The 11,606-nt window shown below is 43.2% G+C and overlaps 1 pseudogene; it reads right to left on the bottom strand.

Annotated features, from left to right (window-relative positions):
* The window catches only part of LOC103259002, a 7,204-nt pseudogene extending 5,344 nt beyond the window's left edge, over positions 1–1,860 (bottom strand).
* Between the last annotated feature and the right edge of the window lie 9,746 nt (positions 1,861–11,606).

The raw sequence follows: 11,606 nt of genomic DNA, 5'->3' as shown, positions 1-11,606 counted from the left end.
CCTTTTAAGTAGCTGGAACTACAGGCGCGCGCTACCACGCCCGGCTCATTTTTTGAATTATTGTAGAGATGAGGTCTCGCCAAGTTGCCCAGGCGGGTCTCAAACCTGCGGGCTCAGGCAATCCACTCACCTCAGCCTCCCAAAGTGCTGGGATTACAGGCTGAGCCACCGAGCCGGCTTGACTCTTAAAATCCTAGTGATGCCTCACATACTCCAAAAACAAAAATTAAAAAAATTAATTCATATCAACCAGGATGTGGAGGGAAGCCAAAGTAGAATACAAACAGTAACAGATGAAATGAATTGTATTACGAATAAATAGTATAATTTCACTGGAGGGGATGTGGAAGAAATGAACTAACCTCAGTAACTTTAGAAAACAATTTTTGGGGGGCTGAGTACAGGGGACTTTATTGATGGTACATGATGAGGTGGGGCTTCCTGCCCTCTCCACCCCAATTCTTTTTTTTGTTTGTTTTTTGAACCAGAGCCTCACTCTGTCACCCAGGCTAGAGTGCAGTGGCATGCTCACGGCCACTGCAGCCTCAACCTGTTGGGCAGGTCATCCTTCTGCCTCAGCCTGCCAAGTAGCTGAAACCACAGGCATGGGCCACCAAGTCCAACTATTTTTTTTTTTTAATTGTAGAGATGAGATCTCGCCATGTGGCTCAGGCCAGTCTCGAACCCTTGAGTTCAGGCAATCTTCTCATCTCTTGCTTCCAAAGCGTTGGGATTACAGGTGTGAGTCACTTGAGTCCAGCATCCCTCCGATTCTTCAGGAGTCTGGCATAAACACTGTGAGGAGGGGAGAGTCTTAGGGTTGTGAGGGCCTGAGTGTGGCACGAACTCCCCAGCCTCTTGCTGGGGCTGGTGATCCAGGGGCTGCTATACCTTGGAGGCCACGGACCCTGAGGTCAGCCACCCTGTTGCTATAGCCAAATTCACTGTTACACCAAGAGATGAGCTTGACAACAGGGTCATTGAGGGCAATGCCAGACCCAGCATCGAAGGTGGAAGAGTGGGTGTCACTATTAAAGTTGGAGGATCCAACCTCGTGCTCGGTGTAGCCCAGGATGACCTTGAGGGGGTCCTCGGATGCTTCACCACCTTGTTGACGTCGTCATATTTGGCGGGTTTCTCCAGACAGCAGGTCAGGTCCGTGATGGGCACATTGGCAGTGGGGACACGGAGGGCTGTGCTCGTGAGCTTCCCGTCCATCTGGGGAAGGACCTTGCCCACGGCCTTGGCGGCGCCAGTGGAAGCAGGGATGCTGCTCTGGGGTTCCTGCAGCCGTTGCACCACAGCTTCCCCGAGGGGCCATCCTTGGTCTCCTGGGTGGCAGGAATGGCAAGGATGGTGGTCACGACTCCCTCCACGTCGCCAGAGTTGTCACAGAGGACCTTGGCCGGGGGGCTAAGCAGTTGGGGGTGCAGGAGGCCTCGCTGACAATCGTGAGGTTGTTCTGGTCCTTCCCGTGGCTCATGCCCATCACAAACATGGGGCATCCATGGAGGAGATGACCTTTTTGGCTCCCCCACTGTGAGTCCCAGCTTTCTCCAAAGTAGTGAAGACACCGGTGGACTCCTCTACACAATCCGCGCTGGCGTCGCCCCATTTGATCTTGGTAGCATCTCGCTCTTGGAAGATAGTGATGGGATTTCCACTGATGACAAGCTTCTTGGCCTTGACAGTGCCATGGAACTTGCCATGGGTAGAGTTGTACTGGAATATGCAGACCATATATTTGAAGTCAACGAAGGGGTCATCGATGGCAATAATATCCACTTTGCCAGAGTTAAAAGCAGCTCTGGTGACCAGGCGCCCGAGACGGCCAAATCTGTTCACACCGGTCTTCACCTTGACCACGGTGTCTCGGGATGCAGCTGGCGCTGCACGAGAGATGCATCTGTCTGTCAAACGGGAGGAGCAGATGGCCTAGAAAACTTTTGATACTATGAAGCTAAAAACAAAAATAACTATACAAATATCACATGCAGATTAACCAATCTGTTTTTCACCTGAGTGTGGGTTAGCAATTTCATAACTTTGTCACATGTACACTAGAATTGAACAAATAAGGAATATATATGTAGAGGTGAGCATGTTTCCCACGGTTAGAGAAGGAAGTTACAGCTAAGGAAAAGAGGCGGGTAGATTGGAATTGAAAGAAGCAGTATGAAATCACGAAGAGACACACACCCAGATAAACTGATAAAGCATATAGACATTTGTGTGTCAGTATACATTTATATATCTATTTCCCAGCTCTGTCCACTGACAGAGGCTGAGCTCTTTGGACACCCTAGAAGCAATCAGCACACCTAGGGCTCAGAACTTAGATTCTACCACCCTCTGATATGAAGAACTTCTTGGAGAAGTGTTAGCTTCCAGGGCTGGAGCAGGGAAAATACCCGATGAGCCAGGAACATCTTGTGATGCCAACAAATAAAGAAGTGCTCACAAAAGGATGGAGAAATGCCCCCTCCCCTACCTTGGGGAGGTGAATCTCCTCTCTTACTTGTTTACTTTTTAAATAGACTATAGTTTCCAATCTTAAAAAAAAGGGTAGAGGAATGATGAAGTACACAGAAGCCAGACCCAGTAATCAAAGCTAGAACAACTTGAGCAACAAAAGACACAACAGCTTCACTGAATGATAACCCTTAGAATAAAATAAATATTCATGAGGATATATTCATAGATCAATAAGATGGAAGGGACAACTCTTCCTCACCAAAGAATTCCAGTAATGAAGGAAAAAGAAAACCTTAATTTGAGCCCCACAGTAATAATTGCTGCAGGCAAGATCCATCAGTGGATGCCAAAGTTAGTGGGTGAAAGTGCAAGCCCAAACAGGGTATTTGCCTTTATCAAGTATCTCCCCCAAGATAGTTCTCTATTACAAAAAATATATAATGACTTAATAGTGGACAAACCTGGTTGACGATGCCTTAACTAAGTGATCAAAGTTAACATCACCAGCAACAGAACATATGGATAGCACCTAGCCTTGATCGGATATTTTGAGAAAGACACACTATCACTCCTGCGATACTCTTGCCAACACACAATGTGAATCTAATCATTGAGAAACCATCAGACAAATCCAAATTGAGAGGCGTTCTACAAAATAACTGCCCAGTATTCATCAAAAGCGTCAAGGTCTGAAATGTGGAAAATGACTGAGGAACCACCACAGATTGCAGGAGATAAGGAGACAGAACAACTAAATAAAATGTAGAATCCTGGATTGGATCACAGAACAGAAAAAGGACACGGTGGTGGCAGTGGGGACTGGCGAGACCAGTATATTTTAGTTAATACCATTCTGTGCCAATGTTTGTTTCTGGGTGTGATCATTTGATCATTTGATACTGTGGTTGGACTGTGGTTATGGGAGTTGTTAACATTAGCGGGGCTGCGTGAAGCCTCACAATTTTGAAACTTTTCTGTAAGTACCAAAAGCCTTCTGTCCTTAAAGCTTCCATTTTTGTCTCATCCTCACATCCTTGTTTAGGCCAGGCAAAGCAGGACCCCTCCCTCTGGCAGCCCTGTTCACCCTTTCTCAAGTCTGGTATTTGCCCCCAGAATCAACATTCAAGCAGCAAACATTTATTTTTGCTCTGTGCCACACCCTGTATGTGAGGCTGACACACACTGTTTTCTCACAGCTTACTTCTCTTCTCTTACTGACTCAACCTCCATCAGGTACTGGTTAAGTAAGGTCACCGCTCAGATTTGAAATATTGCCCTCAGTCCTGTTTCTCCAGGATGGATCCAGGAGATTGATACTTGTATCTTTCATACTGGTAAGAAAGAAATCCAGAGATGAACTAATGCATGCTATTATTTGAACTATTAATATAAAGTTTATGTTGGTTGAGCTGAACATTAAATTAATGTTCCAACTATCAAAGGACCGCCATGCCCTGTCTTCCAAGAAAATGTGTAAGTGGTCACATATTCTGCTTGTAGCAATAGCAGAGACAGTCATCCTTTTGTTTTTTGTGTTTTTTTTGAGTTGGAGTCTCACTCTGTCATCCAGACTGGAGTGCAGTGGCTGCTTCCGGCCACCGCAGCCTCCACCCGCTGGGCTCCGGTGATCCTTCCGCCTCAGCCTTCCAAGTAGCCGGAATTACAGGTGCACGCTATTATGCCCGGCTCATTTTGATTTGTTGTAGAGATGAGGTCTCGCCAAGTTGCCCAGGTGGGTCTCAAACCCACGGGCTCAGGCAATCCACTCACCTCAGACTCCCAAGGCGTGGAATTACAGGCTGAGCCACCGAGCCCAGCTGAGTCATCTTTTAATGACTTAGAAATCATCACATCATGTCTTAAAGAAAGAGAAAAAAAAAAAACCCTGCAGCAAACAATACAGTATCTTTACTAAAAACCCACTGATTTGGGCAATGGTCAGTTTTTTTTTTCAACAAAACAGAAGATCATAAACTAAAACTGCATCAGGAACTTGGTGATCTAAGTCCAAATCAGAGTATCCCTGCTAACTACAATTGACCCTCTAACAACATAGGGATTAAGGAGTACCTGCCACCAACGAGCAAAAAAAAAAAAAAAATCTGTGTATAACTTTTGACTAAAATTTAACTACTACTAATACTCTAATGTTGACCAGAGGCCTTACTGATAACATAAACAGTCAACACATATTTTGTATGTTATATGTATCATGTACTGTATTCTTTTTTTTTTTTTTGAGTTGGAGTCTCACTCCATCTCCCAGGCTGGAATGCAGTCAGTGGCACACTCATGGCCACCCCAGCGTCGACCTGCTGGACTCAGGCAATCCTTCTGCCTCAGCCTTCCAAGTAGCCGGAACTACAGGTGCACGCTACCATGCCCGGTTAATTTTTTGATTTATTGTAGAGATGAGGTCTCGCCAAGTTGCCCAGGCTGTTCTCGAACCCGTGGGCTCAGGCAATCACCCCTCCTTGGTCTCCCAAAGGGCTGAAATTACAGGCTTAAGCCACCATGACTGGCCTCATGTACTGTATTCTTATAATAAGTGAGCTAGCAAAAAGAAAATGTTATTAAGAAAATTACAGGGGAGGGAGGAAGAGGGGGACCCTTAAAATCACTAAGGGTACCTGATCCTAGACCGGGGGAAGTAAGGACCAGTGGGAGGCCCTAACTTCACATGCACATAGACCAGTTATGCACATAATCCTGACCTGCACCCCACATCTTTAAAATAAAGGGGGAAAAAAGAAAATTATGAGGAAGAGAAAATACGTCTACTGTGTTTGCTTTATTGATCAATGCCATAAGTTGATGTCATCTAGGTACAAGAGGAACTGTCTGTCTGAAATGGTACAACCACAGCTACAAACCTCAATCTACCTACGCATCCAGCAACTAACACTTTTTCTTGTAATGTCATGACCTTCCTCTGCTTCTTGGAACACTTCCAGCACCACTAGTGACGCTTGGTGTGGGTCCCATGGTGTTACCCAAGGTTTACGGCACTTCACTAAGCACAGAAAATATGAAGGAACCCCATGTGCGAGATGACTTCTTACTGTGACACACATTTACTGGAAAGATGAACTGCTCACGTGGAGACAATGAGTATCACATGACATTTTAAGCAGATTCTTGCAACCCCTAAGCTCACCTCAATAGCAAAAGAGATGGCAATGAAATTATTACTATAATAATAGTGTGTACTACAGTTAATTCTGTGTAGTTATGGCTTAGTATTGCATTGTTACATTTGTTTACATTTCTCTTGACCACAAAGAGTACTATGTATGGTCTGTGTTTGTGCGCATAAGTTTTGATAAAATGTTACTTTTTGTTAGATTTGTGTATATTATATAATAGTAAATGATAAAGCAGACTAGTATTTACATATATCTTATGCAATTATGACAGACATTCTTAAATTTTTCGATATTTCTAAGCTACATGATTCATCCATGAGTTTTTTCAAATTGCCAAAAATCTCCTAAATATTTTCCAACATATTTGTTGGAAAAAAAATTGTGTGTAAGTGGAGATGCGGTTGAAATCCATATTGTTCAAGGGTTGATTGTACTTCAATTTCTTCTTTTGCAGAATAGGAGTAGCGTCTATTTCCTATGCCTTCAGAGGGAGCACTGCGGTGTGAAATTTTATAAAGCAAACTAGGAACTTCATTGAATATACTCTTCACATCTCAGCTCTGAGAGACATTTTACCACTTATGGGTGGTTTTGATACCATGAAGCTGTCGAATCCTTCACTCTCACTTAATAATGACACAATGGATTGAAGAGAGGGGCAAAATCACATATTTTACAAACTCACCAATGTTACCTTTTCATTAGATGGGAACATGCAAACATAAAGTGGAGATTTCCACATGCTGATTTGAGTCTTCAGTGGGGAGCACACTGACCTGTTTAAGACCTTCATAAAAATCCATGTTGAACTAAAATAAAGGACAGAGGGCTCCTATGATATTCTAAAAGTCCTTTTAAAGAACGGCGGTAGAACTAGAGTCCTGCTCATTTGGGAGTTTTAGACTTCTTTATGCCCCCCTTCTTTCTATTCCTGGACCCAAGGCAATATTGGTGAGTAGGCACTATCCAACTGGGGGTCTTCAGAACTGCCCATCCCTCCTCCTCCTGAAACTGACTGAAGTGACCAGTTAGAAATGCAGTGGGAGCCAGGCTCGGTGGCTCAGCCTGTCATCCCGCGCCTTTGGGAGGCTGAGGTGAGTGGATGGCCTGAGCCCGCGGGTTCGAGACCCGCCTGGGCAGCGAGACCTCATCTCTACGATCAATCCAAAAATCAGCCGGGTGTGGTAGCGCGTGCCTGGTAATTCCGGCTACTCGGAAGGCTGAGGCGGAAGGATCGCTGGAGCCCAGCAGGCGAGGCTGCGGTGGCCGGGAGCAGCCACTGCACTCCAGTCTGGGCGACCGAGTGAGACTCCAACTCAAAAAAAAAAAAAAGAAATGCAGTGGGGAAAAACCATCCTCACTGTTAAAACAACTTCACATCACAAACTTCAAGAAATTTCCTCGAGATAGAGTGAAGCCTAGATGAAGCTGAAGGAAACTGACCAAAAATTAATTCACACAAGTAATATTTCCCAACTCATTCAATGAGCCCAGTATTATCCTGACATTAAAAATCAACAATGAAAATACAGATCAATCTTCCTTATGAATATAGATGCAAAAAAATCTTTAACTAAACACTAGCAAACCAAATCCAGCAACATATACCAAGGATTATATACCATGATCTAGTAGGATTCATCCTAGGAAGTAAGGTTAGTTGAATCAATGTAATATGCTTCAATGATACAATAACAGGCAAATACCAAATGATCATCTCAACAGAAGCAGTAGAAGCATTTGACAAAATCCAACAATATTTCATTATTTTTAAAAAAATTCAACAAACTAGGAATAGAAGGGAATCCCTCAACCTGATAAACAGCATCAATGAAAAACCCAAAGCCAACGTCATGCTTAATGGTGAAAACCTGAAAGCTCTTCCCCTAAGATCAGGAAAAAAGGATAAGAATGTCTGCTGTCGCCATTTCTATTCAACATTGTACTGGGAGGTTCTAGCCAGAGTAATTAGGTCAGAAAAAAAGGAAAAGACATTTGAATTATAAGGGAAGAAGAAAAGTTATCTCTATTTCCAAATGGCATGTCCTTGATATAGAAAATCCTAAGGAATAAACTAAAAATCTATTAGCGCTAACAAGCAAGTTTGATAAGATTGAAGGCTACAAGACCCATATAAAAGTCTACTGTACTTCTCTGCGCTGGCAACCTTGCATTCTTGGGATAAATCCCACTTGGTAATAACATGTAATCTCTTCCTGCTGATATCAGGAACAAAGCAAGAACGTCTACTTTCACCACTCCTACTCAGCATCATACTAGAGGTCCTAGTTACTGCGATAAGACAAGAAAAGGAAAGAAAAAGCATAGAGACTGAGAAGGAAGAAGTAAAACTGCCTTTGTTTGCAAATGACACAATTGTCTATGTAGAAAACCCCAAAGAATCAACAACCAAAAAACCTCCTGAACTAATCAGAATTTAGAGCAAGATGTCAGGATAGAGGTTAACATACAAAAGTCAACTGCTTTTTATTTACCAACAATGTGCAATTTGAATTTAAAATTAAGAACACAGGACCTCCGGCAAGATGGCGACGGGGCAACCGGGTCTGTGAAACCCTCTGCAAAGGAGAACTGCAGGGGGTCTCTGGCTCTCGCCCCGGGGGCTGCGGACCCCAACATCGCAGCCTGCTCTTCATACGAGCTCGGCCGTTGCCACCGCTGGGGCATCGCAGCGGACTGGACAGCCGCGGCAGCGCAGACGCCACCGCCACCGGTAGCACATCGCACCACCCAGGCCGGAGGCGATCCACGGCTTCAGTCCTTGAAGCCCCTTCAGGGAAGATCTGCTAGGATGGCTGCCACCTCTCCTGCGACCACGACGTCCTGCCCACCATGGGTCTCCTGCCTGTGCCTGTCCAGCCCCGCCCCCTCGGGGGCGAGCAGCTGAGATAGCACCACCTGCTGGCGATTCAAGGTAACTACACCAAAACGGGAGAAACAAGCTTGAAAAACAGACACAGGCCAGAGTGGTGAACGGAGGGTGCTCTGCACTGTCCTTCACAGCAGACCAGGGGCAACTGACCCTAACTGCGAACTAATTTGCCTACTTGAAAAGAAAGCTAGAAATCAGAACTGAAAGGACATTGAACTTAAACGAAAGGACATTGGACTTAAACGAAAAGTCTCAGAGTGTGCTTCAGTGATTCTGTTAGTTTAATGACAATTCTATTCCTACTGTATTGTTCCTTTTTTTTGTCCTCTTCCTTTTCTTCTCTCTGTAAACCATATCTTTGTATAGAGGAACAGCGCACCAATAAGGTGGTTGATTAGCTTGTATGTTAGCATCACTATATGTTTTATTTTTTTTTTTTGTATGGGAGTTGGTTCGTCTGTAGCTGTGGTCTATTGTTTTCATCTGTTTCAGTATAGGTCTCTCTCTCTATTTGTTGGCACACTCATTTGTTTCCCCCCTTACTCCTCTATCTCTCCGATCCCCTCTTCAACCCACCGTCTACTCCATTCTCTCCCCTCTGCTGACCACATTTTATTTCAGGGAGTAAACCTACAGCCCCACTGCACGGACAGATTTCAAGGCAGTGGGAAGCGGGTTCCAGATTATCCACACACCTGTCAGCGAATATCAGGACCTGCAGATAGATTTTGAATCACAGCTCCCCCCTTAAGTAAATCTCAAAACTGCAAAAAGGACCAACCTACAATGCAACTCCAGAATTGAACAAAGGAAGAGGGCATACATAAAGAATAAGAGATTGAACAAACAGAAGTAAAACCAATCCCTTTACCCCGGAATAACAGAATTAAAGAAGACGGTGATGTGGAGGAAAGGAAAAAGTAGGGAGGGGGAAAAACCACACAAATGAAGAAAAACCGAAAGAAGAATATAGGTCTCACACAGACCCCTGGGAGATCAGAAACTGAGAAAACAGATTCTGGAACACAAACAATGAAGAGCCCCCAGAATGACTGGTTACATGCAACAAACCCAGACATCAAGACATTAATGGAGAGAATTAAAAAAATTGAGGAGAGACAAGAGGAAAATAGAAAGGAGCTGATGTCAGAAATTACAACAGTGAAGAATACTGTGATGGAAATGAACAACAGACTAATAAGCATGAAAAGCAGAATCAGCCAAGTAGAAGAAAGAATCTCAGAGCTCGAAGACCAAAACACAGAACTAACCCAAACTGTCAAAAGCATAGAGAAGAAGCTCAAAAAGACAGAACAAAACCTGTGGGAGATGAATGATCACTTCAAGAGACCAAACTTAAGAGTAATTGGGCTTCCTGAGGCAGAGAGAGAAACAGAAGCCACACTGGAACAAACATTTCATGAAATCATTCAAGAAAACTTCCCTCATCTCATCAAGGATGAAAAAATTCAAACATAAGAGATTCAGAGAACCCCTGCAAGACAACAAATGAGAAGACCAACTCCCAGACACATAATAATTCACCTAAACAAAGTAGCTATAAAAGAAAAAAAATCCTAAAGGCAGCAAGAGAAAAAGGCCAGACTACCTACCAGGGAAGACCAATTAGAATAGCAGCAGATTTATCCACAGAAAACCTTCAGGCTAGGAGAGCCTGGAGCCCCATCTTCAAAGTTCTAAAAGATAAACAATTTCAACCAAGAATAACCTACCCAGCCAAACTAAGCTTCATTAGTGAGGGAGAATTGAAATCTTTTCCAGATATCCAATCCCTAAGAACCTATGCTGCTACCAGACCACCTCTACAAGAAACACTTAAGAAAGTACTGAACACAGAAGAGAAAGAAAAAAGGACAACAGCAGTCTTCACAAGAGTACAGGCAAAAGATTAAAAACACACATGAGCCAACTCCAAAACCCAAAGAAAGACAATAAACAAACAGGAACAACTCTGTAAGAACCTTATGACTGAGATCAACTCTTGCATTTCAATTATTAGCCTAAATGTGAATGGACTAAATGCACCACTGAAAAGACATAGATTGGCAAAATGGATAAAATATCATCAGGCAACAATCTATTGCCTTCAAGAGACCCATCTCACTAGAAAGGACATACACAGACTCAAAGTAAGAGGATGGGAAACAAATTTTCAGGCAAATGGAACACAAAAGAAAGGAGGAGTCATGATCATAATTTCCATTTAAGCTATCAAAAATTTAAAAATATACAGAGGGCCGCTACATAGTGATAAAAGGTTCACTCCATCAACAAGAAATATCTATATGCACCCAACATAGGTGCACCAACTTTCATAAAGCAACTTCTAGGAAAACTAAAGAAAGATATTGACTCTAACACCATAACTGGGGACTTTAATATCCCACCCACAACCCTAGACATATCATCAGGACAAAAAATCAGTAAGGAAACCCGGAACCTCAATGTGACTTTGGACCAAATGGACTTAATTGATACCTACAGAACACTCCATCCAAAGACCACAGAATATACATTCTACTCATCACTGCATGGAACGTAGTCTAAGATCGACCACGTAATTGGCCATAAATCAAGCATAAACAAATTTAAAAGGACCAAAATTCTACCATGCACCTTCTCAGACTACATTGACACCAACAAAGTCCCCCCAAAACCCACAAAGACATGGACACTAAACAGCATGATGCTAACCAACTCCTGGGTCAGTGATGAAATCAAAACAGAGATCAAAAGATACCTGGAAACAAATGAAAATGAAGAAACATCTTATCAAAATCTCTGGGATGCCTTGAAAGCTGTAGTAAGAGGGGAATTTATATCCCTGCAAACACACATGAAGAAAATGGAAGGAACACAAATTAACAACCTATCAAGCCACCTAAAGAAGCTGGAAAAGCAAGACTACAAAAACCCTAATTTCAGCAGAAAAATCCAGATCATCAAATAAAAGCCTAAATCCAGGACATAGAAGATAAAAAGATAATACAAAACATCAATGAAACAAAAAGCTGGTTCTTCAAAAGGATAAACAAGATTGATGGCCCCCTAGCTAGACTGACCAAGAAAAA

This window comes from Carlito syrichta, unplaced genomic scaffold, assembly GCF_000164805.1.
Source record: "Carlito syrichta isolate Samal-C Ts95f unplaced genomic scaffold, Tarsius_syrichta-2.0.1 Scaffold302434, whole genome shotgun sequence".
Classification (NCBI taxonomy): domain Eukaryota; kingdom Metazoa; phylum Chordata; class Mammalia; order Primates; family Tarsiidae; genus Carlito; species Carlito syrichta.
Note: the sequence above shows the minus strand (reverse complement) of the source record. Positions and strands in the feature narration are given on the sequence as shown.